Here is an 11615-nt window from a genome sequence, read left to right on the forward strand (position 1 = left end):
AGCAATGTGGAAACACCCTCATCAAAATGTCACACGCTCAGCCTTCTGGGATTTGACATCAATGTACACCTCACCCAAGGAGCTGAGGGAGGATGAAGCTCAACCAGAAAAACACGCAGCGTCTACACTGAGCTTGCATTTCACCAAGGGCCGGCAGATAAAATAACCTCTCACAATATTCTTGTCAGAAAGGCAGAGACAATGTCATTATCCCAACTTCTATGCAACTGGCACAACCCTCAACACAAAATCAGGGGTGTAAAATATGAGCTCTCATTATTTTCCTATAACAACCTAAATTCTCTCTTAAATTCCCATTCAGCCACCTGACAGAAGCATCATCTTAGTCAAGTTGGGATATTCTCAGTAACTCCAGAGTTTTCAGAATCAATTTAGATGTTTGAGGATCAGTTCAGAGCCTTTTCTCCTTCTCCTTTCCAGGAGGGTTTTTGTGGCATAAGGGGGTGGGGCTCCTCAGTCACTGGCAGCTCCTACTGACGTTGGTAAGGGCAGTCTTGTCTGGTGTGCGCTGGCATGCACTGAGGCATCGTATCTCATCTGGTCCCCACTCATGGGATTCACGGTGGTTCTCAGAGATGTATCGCTGTCCCAACTGCTCGACCCCTTTCATGCCTGCCAGCTCTGGCAACTACCTTCACACCCATCCCTAGGACCTGGGAACCACCAGCAACCTTGCTGCCATGTCTGCTTGACTGCCGCCGCCCCCCACCCCCACACCCATGCAGTACTGAAGAACTCAGAGGCTAACTAGCATCCTTGGCACCAGAGAAGAAACAGGGTACATATCTCCAAACTTATGTAGACTTTTGTGGTGGGCAGAACAATGGTCACCCAAAGATGCCCATGTCCTAATCTCTAGAACATATGATTATGTTGTCATATGATAAGGGCGAATTAAAGTGGCCAATGCAATTAAGATTGCTAATCAGGGCTCAGTGCAGTGGTTCACATCTGTAATCTCAGCACTTTTGGGAGACTGAAGCAGGAGGATTGCATGACTCCAGGAGTTCGAGACCAGCCTGGGCAATATACCAAGAACCTTGTCTCCAAAAAAAAAATCAAAAAATTAGCCAGGTGTTGTAGTATCCACCTATAGTCCCAGCTACTTTGGAGGTTGAGGTGGGAGGATCACTTGAGACCAGGAAGTCAAGGTTGCAGCAAGCCGTGATTGTACCCCTGCACTCCAGCCTGAGCAAGAGTAAGACCCCGACTCAAAAAAAAAAAAAAGATTACTAATCAGCTGACCTTGACCTAAGGAGAGTATCCTGAATTATCCAGCTGAGCCCAAGGTGAGTACAAAGGTCCTTAAATATGGAAGAGGGAAGCAGAAGAACAATGTCAGAGTGATACAGTGTGAGACAGACTCCATCAGTCATTGCTGCCTTTGCACATGGTAGGGAGCTGTGAGCTGAGGAACGCAGATAGTTTCCAAAAGCTGGAAAAAGCCAGAAAACCCATTCTCCTCTAAAACTTCCATAAGGGAACACAGCCCTATCAGTATCTTGGTTTTAGCCCAGTAAGATCCTTTTGGAATTTTTGAGCTCCAGAACTGTAAGATAATAAGTTTATGTTGTTTTAAGCCACTACGTTTCAGCAGCAACAGAAAATAAATATGTTTTTATTGTCATCTCCTTCCCTGAGCTGCCACAGACTCTCCTTCCGAAAGAAAGTTCGGACCAACATTCTAGTCCTCCAAATCTGCTTGGGAAATATAAATCTCGTGTTCTAAGTCTTTCCGGGCTCTAGCTAGTAGAAAATTATCAATCAGCCATGTTATCTCAATCTATTACCTGTTGGTAGCAGAAACCTGAAACACAGTAGCTTCAGCAAACAAGTCAGGAGATAAAGGTCACCTTTTTTTTCCCAGTGTTATTGAACTGTATTTGTTTTGGTTTTTTGTTTGTTTGTTTTGTTTTTTAGTCACAGTCTCACTCCGTTACCCAGACCAGATTGCAGTGGCATGATCACAGCTCTCCACAACCTCGACCTTCTGGGCTCAGGTGACGCTTCCACCTCAGCCTCCTGGGAGCTGGGATTATAGACACATGCCTCCACTCCTGGCTAATTTTTCTTTTTCTTTTTTTTTTTGGTAGAGATGACTTTTCACTATGTTGCCCAAGTTGGCCTTGGATTCTTGGGCTCAGGTTCAAGTGGTCTACCCACCTTAGCCTCCCAAAGTGCTGGGATTACAGGCGTGAACCACCATGCCTGGCCATAATCATCTTTTAATCACTTTTTAATTTTTATTTTATTTTATTTTATTTTTTGAGTCGGAGTCTCACCCTGTCGCCCAGGCTGGAGTGCAATGGCACACTTACAGCCACCGTAGCCTCGACCTGCTGGGTTCGGGCCTTCCTGGTAGCTGGAATTATAAGCCCATGCCACCATACCTGGCTAATTTTTGATTTATGGTAGAGACGAGATCTCTCCAAGTTGCCCAGGCTGGTCTCGAACCCCTGGGCTTAGGCAATCCTCTTGCCTCAGCCTCCCAAAGTGCTAGGATTACAGACTTGAGTCACCGCGCCTGACTTTTGATGACTTTTTAAAAGTTTCCTTAGGTTTCACAGACAATGAGAAACTGCTTATACTTACTTGAAATAAAAATGAGTTACAGGCCGGGCTCGGTGGCTCAGCCTGTAATCCCGCGCCTTTGGGAGGCTGAGGTGAGTGGATTGCCTGAGCCCGCGGGTTCGAGACCCGCCTGGGCAGCGAGACCTCATCTCCATAATAAATCAAAAAATCAGCTGGGCGTGGTCGCGCATGCCTGTAATTCCAGCTACCTGGAAGGCTGAGGCGGAAGGATCGCCGGAGCCCAGCAGGTCGAGGCTGCAGTGGCCGGGAGCGGCCGCTGCACTCCAGTCTGGGCGACAGAGTGAGACTCCAACTCAAAAAAAAAAAAAAAACAAAAAAAAAAATGAGTTACATAGTTATAAAAGATTTTCACTCAAGTGAAAGTTTCCTAGATTTTAGGAATTTATGGTGGAACTTTAGAGGTGACAATCAGCATATAACATTGTCATACTGAAAGTCCCTATGACCATCATAAGTTGTCTAATTACATTCATCTTGATTTTGGGGAAGTTAGGGTTGTCCTATCTCTGCCTCTAAAAGTCTTATTTCAGAGCAACGTCATCTATCCTTTTGGCCTGGCTAAAGTCGCATAGCTGCAGGCTACCAGAACCAGAGTTTCCCTTTGCTCTTCTCCTGCATTTGAAATCATTAGTGTCGAGAGAACAACAGAACATTAATAATCACTGGAGGAGCCCATCACGAGAGGAGATGGTCTCATTTGCTGGTTAATCACTGGAGGAGGCTGTCACAGGAGGATACGGTCTCATTTGCTGGTTAATCACTGACCCTCCCTTGTCTGATCCTGGCTGGTCATTGTAGGACTCCATTGGCGACAAAGGCATCCCCCCAAAGGTGGGAGGAAGTTGCTGTAGTGAGATAACAGATCTCTGATTTTCCTAACCCAGATCATGGAAAAAAACCAAGAGTTGGATGAGAACTTTGACTGAACTTTGCTATTATGCAAGGAGTGAGATAGAGGTCAGGGTTACAAGTACAGCGTAGGAATAAAAGTGCATTCCAGGGATTGGAAGAAGAGTTTTGGCCTTGAGGGGACTGCTCAACAAGCGGTGTGAGAAAAGAACTACCAGAGGAAGGTCAATGGGGCAGGAAGTGGAGCAGAACCAGCGTGAAGATGCATCTGGGACCTGGAAGGACAATGGTGACTAGTACCAAGTGGGGCTGGGAGACCTTCTCCTCTGCTAGAATGACCACCACAGCCCTCCTCTCCCCGAGCCCTGGGCAAGGATGGAAGATGCTTGGCGTGAAAGTGAATAGGGGTAGCTGATTATATCAAGAACTGGACTGAAGTCCCAGCACATGGAGGGCAAGTACTTTTGAGTTTAGTGAAAACACATAAAAGATCAAAGCCCAAGAATAAACCCGAGGTCAGTACAGGATTTGATCCCTGATAAAACCATCGGGAAATGTTTTTGGAAGAATGTGGCTGCCTTCCTTACATCAACCCAAAGATGTGGATGTGATCATTGCCCAAAACACCCTGATTTTCTTTTTTTTTTTTTCTTTTCCAATAGAGATGGAGTCTCACTCTGTTGTCAAGGCTGGAGTGCAGTGGTATGATCTAGCTACTACAACCTTGAATTTCTGGGCTCAAGCAATCCTTCTGCCTCAGCTTTCCAAGTAGTTAGGAATATAAATGTGCACCACCATTCCTAGCTAATTTCTTTTCCCTGAGACTATCATTCTGTCTCCCAAGCTGGAGTACAGTGGCACAATCACGGCTCACTGCAGCCTCAAACTCCTGGACTTAAGCGATCCACTTGCTCCAGCCTCCTGAGTAGCTGGGACCACAGGTGTGTAACACCACACCCAGCTAAGTTTTTATTTTTTGTAGAAATGAGGCCTCACTATTTTGCCCACACTGGTCTCGAACTCCTGGACTCAAGCAACCTCCCACCTCAGCCTCCAAATGTGCTGGGATTGTAGGTGTGAGCTACCTCGCCTGGCCTAAAAAAAAAAAAAAAACTCGCCTGGTTCTTTAAAAATTTTGTGTCTCACATTGTTGCCTAAGCTGATATTGAACTCCTGGCTTCCAGCGATCCTCCCACCCCGGCCTCCCAAATTGTTGGGATTATGGGTATGAGCCATTGCACCGGCACATCCTAATTTTCTTTAAATGTTTGTTTCTAGGCTAGGTGTGGTGGCTCATGCCTATAATCCCAGCACTTTGGGAGGCTGAGGTGAGAGGATTGCCTGAGCCCACAGGTTCAAGAGCAGCCTGTGCAACTTGGTGAGCCCTCATCTCAACAATAAATTTTTTTAAAAAGTAGCCAGGTATAGTGGCGCATGCCTGTAATTCCAACTACTTGGAGGGCTGAGGCAGAAGGATAACCTGAGCCCAGGAGGTCAAGGCTGCGGTAGCCATGAGCATGCCATTGCACTGCAGCCTGGGCAACAGAGTGAGACTCCAAATTAAAAAAAAAAAAAGGAAGTTTTGTTTCTAGCTGGTATCTGACAATACTCACATTACAAACAGAGATGACTTCTTGGTGGTACACTAATGGATGAACATTTGCACTTCTTTAGAATTTTCTAAATTTTTCCCAAAATGTGTACATCACACACAAAACTGTATTAGGAAAATAAAGAAAGGAATTTTAAATAAACATGTAACCAAATATCAAACAGCTAAGCATACCATATTAGATGGGAATGTTAGGTCAGTTGCCCTTCCTATCAAGTTTTTCTGAAACTCTAATTAGCCTCAGGATTTTTGTGGAATTTTTTTCTTTGGTTTACTCATGAACAGACTAAGTATATAGAATAGTGGGAAACCAGGAGTGGGTCTCTAGGCAGTATAACAGATATATTTCTTTGTCTCAGTTTCCTATGTAAAGCAGATAAACTGCAGTTATTTGCCAAACAAAATAATTGATGTGAAAGCACCACCTTTAGAAATGTGGGTAAAATACGGATAATTACTAAAATCACAGGTGACCAAAGTTTAGAGCATTTGCTTTTGAATACTCAGGAAGTACCAGGGAATTCAGTGACTTCATCTGTCAGGTGTTTTTAGTTGATAACAACAGAATCCACTCTAAGCACAAGGGGATTTGTTTTAGGGTTTTAAGATGCTTATACAATTTGGGGGAGGCCCAGTGATCCGTACTTGAACACTACACAATTCATCCAGGAGAAATCCCTAACCCCTCCATGGGGTGGTTCTGGCAAAAGTCTCACTACCTCCCCTGCCTTCCACTTAGCACCAAGACAGAGAGAACCAGACCCAGGTACCTTCACTGCGGCTGGAGGACCCAAAGCCCTCTGCCTGGGCTTGGCCCCGCTCACATCTACTTTTCAAGTCTCATGTGAGTCCCACACAGAGCCCTAGATGCCAGGGAGTCTGGAAATGGAACTTCTGCTTTCCAGCCCCTAGAGTGGGGGAAGACCTGCTAGAAGTTCAGAGCAGCTGAAGAATGAGCCCATCCTCGGTGTCCACCACTCAAAACAAAGATTTTAAAAATCAGACCCAACATGAAAAGCACATCCCCATGAGAAAAACTAAGCAAAATGCAATTTCTTTTCGTCTTCGCAACTGTGGTAGGTCACCAAGATGCTGAAGACTGAGCTGCACCTGGCATTTTACCCTGAGGAAGCACCTGCTGGCAGAGAAGATGGACCAAGCAGAGGAAGGCACCTCTGTGCTGTCGTCATTATGGGTGAAATCATATAATGTCTGGGATTTGCCTTAAAAATATTACCATGGGGAAGAAATAAGTGTGTAGGGAGAAAGATAAGACAAGAACAGCAGAACGTTATGGTCGTTGAAGCTTGGATGACGGGGTACAGGAGGCTTCATTTTTCTATTCCCTCGACTTTTTTGAGATTTTAATTTTTTCCATAATAAAAAAAATTAATGTTATAAAGTGCCATAGGATTTTTTTTAAGTCTCAGTCAAAAAAATCACACAAAAGAATTGTACCCACTTGACTGGTTCTATGAGTCACAAGATAAGTGAATCAGTCAAACACATACCAAAAAAAGAGCCTGAGAATGTGCCAAACTGCTAAAATTTTAGTTGAAAAGTAAAAAATTTAAAATAAAATTGAGACCTTTACAGCAAGGTTCCAAAAGTGGTTCTTTGGAGCATATCAGGAAGGCCTTCCGGGAGCTTGATGGACTGCTCCCTGGAGCTGATCCAATTAGGAGCTTAACCTTAGATGAACCAAATGTTGGCTGGTTCCATGTTTGGGGGTTGTCCTTTGGCAAAATGTTAAAGAGTTCTTAACACAGCCTTCTGAGCCTGTGTGCCAGTAGTTTCTCTTTTATGTACACATAATCACAGGGAAACAATTCAACAGGCAGCAAAATTAATTAGCACCAACGTGTTCCGGCTAAAAGAGCATCTGCCGGGCTGAGCAGTGGGCAGGTCTACACCGAGAAGCAATGGCAACCGCTGAGATTCTGTGAGAAATGCGGGAGGCGACCCAGATGTCCAACACCCAGGCTGAGGAAATTATGCTACAGTTCCACGTGGGAGAGCCCACAGACATTAGACACACAAACTATGTGGACTATGTCAAAACGCAGTCAAGGGTTAGAAATAATGTTCACGGGGAGGATGGGACACAGCATGCCCACACCAGATAACGTGTGTGAATTTCACTGAAAACAGGAGGAAGAGGAGAAAGGAGGGAGGACAGTAGAGTTTATTATTCATTTACTTTTTTCTTTTATGAAGTTATATAACTTCACTTAGGAAAAAAAAAAAGGAAGGAAAGGAAAGAGAGGAAGGGAAGGGAGTGAAGAAGAAACAAAACCTTACCCGAGGTTTTCTAGCTGTGATTTAAGGACAATAAAACCAAGATTCTCATGGATAGAAGATTAGAAGATGTCACTTGTGGGCTCTTGAGGCAAATCCAGCAGAATTCTTGATCGAATAGGCTGTGGAGAGTGCTAATCCGTTTCCCCACTCCTGGTCAATATTAAGTGACCTGTGATAAGGCAGAAGATAAAACATCCAAAGAATAGTTTGTAAAATCACTTTCTTTGTTAGGCAGATGTGTTGGTAAGCTTTAAACCAAATATAAAACAGACAAAATGTTATCAGCATTGTTCAACGTCTCCTCTTCCCCGGTCTCATGACCTTACCCCTCTCCCACTATGCTCACTAAGGCCCCAGAAATCTCTAATCTGGACTGTCACAACTGTCACAACCATACCGAGCAGGCAGGGCTCATGAAATAAAATCCTAAAGTACCTTCTTTTTCTTCCGGCTACTCTCCGTCTAATTCTGCTCTGTGCCTGCACACATATGTTTATTGTAGCATTGTTCACAGTAGTAAGAACATAGAACCAACCATGCTGCCCATCAAAAGAGGACTGGATTAAAAAAAAAGATAGCTGGGCTCGGTGGCTCAGCCTGTAATCCCGCGCCTTTGGGAGGCTGAGGTGAGTGGATTGCCTGAGCCCGCGGGTTCGAGACCCGCCTGGGCAGCGAGACCTCATCTCTACAATAAATCAAAAAATCAGCCGGGCGTGGTAACGCAAGCCTGTAATTCCGGCTACTCGGAAGGCTGAGGCGGAAGGATCACCGGAGCCCAGCAGGTCGAGGCTGCAGTGGCCGGGAGCGGCCATTGCACTCCAGTCTGGGCAACAGAGTGAGACTCCAACTCAAAAAAAAAAAAAAAAGGATGGTACATATACACGATGGAATATTATGCAGCCATAAAGAAGGACAAAATCATGAACTTCACAGCAACCTGGATGAACTTAAAGTCTATAATACTGAGCGATGTAGAACAGAAACAAAAAACTGAGTATCACATGTTCTCACTCATAAGCGAACCTTGAACAATTAGCGTAATACTATAAGAGAAGGATTGGCAGTAGCAGGAAACTACGGGGGGGGGCGGGATATGCAGTAGTGGGAATCTGCCAGGGGAGTGGGGCACACTTCATCAACAAGGATACCTGCATAATCAACCCTAACCCTGAATTGTACTCCACATCTTTAAAATAAAAAAATTAAAAGGGAAAAAAATAATAATTCTGCTCTGTGAGGGCTAGTTCTCCTACCCCTAAATGAAACACTTGATGATGACTATTCTGGTAACTCTGATACAGGGTCCTCATCAGGCATTGAATATACAATTTCATGTGACAGTCCAAACTCTGAACATGGTTTAAGTTGGGGCTCCTCATCTTCCTCAGCTCATGCCTCCTGCAGCGGGAGAAGTCTGCAGTCAGGAAAGAGGATGCGGCTACCTATTTCCTTCTTTAACCTATCTGGACTGTGCCCTTTCCTCTCTGCACATACAGTTAATCCCTCCAAGGCTGGGACAGAGGGAGGAAGAAGAGTAAGTTGAGCAGGAAAGAAGTCTCCACACCGACCAGGGTCCAGCAGGTGTTATAGCTGACTCTTTTGTATATGGATATTCTCTTGGAGAGCCCCCTCATTGCTGAACACCTCTCCTGCATGTTCTTTGGTAGGGATGATGGACTTTTCTCACTTCAAAGCATCCCCCAATATGTCTAGTTTTGGTTTGCTTCTCCATGAAGCTCTCTTGAACAGAATCTAAGAACATGCAGAAGAACAAGTACTAAATTCTGGGTTCTTTCACAAGCGGCGATGGCCACCGGGCAGAATAACTGATGCACAAAACATTCCGTTTACCTCCCCTGAAACAGCCACTTCGGAGGGCGATTCAACACAGCAGAAGTGCCCAGCACATTCTTGAGCTCACAGACTTGTATAGTCACTGGGACAACGACTTTCCTTTGACCAGAATTTGAGTCAAGCTCCTCTGAGTTCTCTGCTTGCCTAGGCCCAAACTTGGGTTTCTCTCTCTATCCCTGTTGAATCCAGTGCAAGCAATAATCCTATTAAGTCCATTTAGGGAAAATCCCCTACCCTTAGTATCAGACCTCAATATCCTATCGTCCTGGCCTGCCTGCAGCAATAATCCTATCAAGTTAGTTTAGCCAGACACCTCTTATCCTCAATGTTTCATCTTACCTGCTACCCCCACCCTAGTCCTTGGTTACAAATCCCCTCTTGTGCTGATTGGGGTCAGGGTTAAGTCTGACTGGTAAGGCCGCCTTGCAGTGGTCCCTACACCTACTACCATGGCCCTCTGAGCAAAGTCTGCCTGATCATCTTAACTAGCGTTTGGATAATTTCCTTAAACAACTGTTTTTTGCCATTCTTCTGCAGGCTTCAAAGATGGGGACATGACCATAAGCCAAGGAGCCCAGGTATCCTGTAAAAGCATGAGAAAGCAAGGAACTTTCCAGAAAGGAATGCCAAGACCTTGGTTTTTTATCCCAAGTGAGACCAATTTTGGACTTCTGACCTCTAGAATTGTAAGATAACAAAGTTGGGTTGTTTTAAGCTACTAAGTTCGCGATAATTTGTTAGAACAGCAATAGGACAGACACCATTACACTCACCCTTGCAGGATCTCGGTTTTCTAATGTGTCATTTGGGTGGGAGATGATGAGGATGGTTCTGTTCTGACATTCTGTGGTTGCAAGTCTTTCTGAACAATGAAAGAATCGGTCTTTTTCAGACCACAAAGATTTTGTGGGTTCAAACCACTGCAACTTCTGAAAACTTCCACATGGTAATAGGAATTGGTTGTTATAAAATTAATTTGTATATTCTTAGGACTAAATGGCATTACAAAGAAAAATCAGACAAATCCAAAATAGTGAAATTCTATAGGACAACTGTCCTGGTTTCTTCAAAAAGTCAATATCACACACACACACATATGTATATTTAAAAGGCCTTTCTAGATTATGAGAGTCTAAAGAGACATAGCAACCAGATGTAATATATAAAATTTGAGGCCAGGCATAGTGCCTCATGTCTATAATTCCAGCATTTTGGGAGGCTGAGGTGGGAGGATTTCTTGAGCCCAGGATTTCGAGACCAGCCTAGGCAACATAGAAAGATCTTGTCTCTACAGAAATAATTTATTTTTAAATTAACCAGGCATGGTGGCATGTGCCTGTAGTCCCAACTACTCAGGAGGTTGAGTCAGGAGAATTGCCTGTGTCTAGGAGTTGGAGACTGCAGTGAATGATCGTGCCACTGCACTCCAACCTGGACCTTGACTCAAAAAAATGACTCAATGAGAATTTGACTCAAAAAAATAAAATAAGCCAGGCACTGTGGCTCAAGCTTGTAATCCCAGCACTTTAGGAGGCCCAGGCAAGAGGATTGCCTGAGCCCAGGGGTTTGAGACCAACCTGGACAATTTGGCGAGAACTCGTCTATACAATAAATCAAAAATTTAGCCGGGCATGGCAGCAAGCTCCTGTAGTTCCAGCTACTTGGAAGGCTGAAGTGGAAGGATTGCCTGAGCCCAGCAGGTCAAGGCTGCAGTGACCATGAGCATGCCATTGCACTCCAGCCTGGGCAACAGAGTGAGACTCCAACTCAAAAATAAATAAATAATGTAATGTAATATAATATAATATAATTTATAATATAATAAAACTTGAATTGGGGAAAATGGCTGGTTTGGGGGTGAAATTAAGGAAGTATTGTTAATTTTCTTTGGGGTGACAGAATGTCCTTACTTTTAGAGAAGAAAAACTTAGTTTTGAGGTAAATGGTCATAATTATCTGGAACTCAGTTTTAAGTGATTTACACAGAAATGTAGATGCAATGTTAATAACTGTTTAATCTTAGTGGTGATATAAAAGTGTTTGTTACACAATCTTTCCTAATATTTAGAAATTTTGTAACAAAAGGCAGGGAGAATTTGTTTTCTAATGCTTTATAAATATTTATTAAACTTTTGCTCAGAAAGCTTACACTTTGACTTTAGAATGTTTTATGCATACAGAATTTTCTAAAACTATTTATAACAACTCAGATTTGTGGCAAGATAACTACCATCTTATGCAAAATAGTTTAAATAAGTTTCCAGTTAAAAGGCTCATGGGGAAAAAAGTATGATCTTCTGTGAAACAGTGGGAAATTACTGCCCTCTGATTGAAAAACAGCATAACTTGGTGGGATGGGGATTTTTGGTCTCAGCAGGTCAGAGAT

The sequence above is a fragment of the Carlito syrichta genome, unplaced genomic scaffold, assembly GCF_000164805.1.
Source record: "Carlito syrichta isolate Samal-C Ts95f unplaced genomic scaffold, Tarsius_syrichta-2.0.1 Scaffold287760, whole genome shotgun sequence".
Taxonomy (NCBI): domain Eukaryota; kingdom Metazoa; phylum Chordata; class Mammalia; order Primates; family Tarsiidae; genus Carlito; species Carlito syrichta.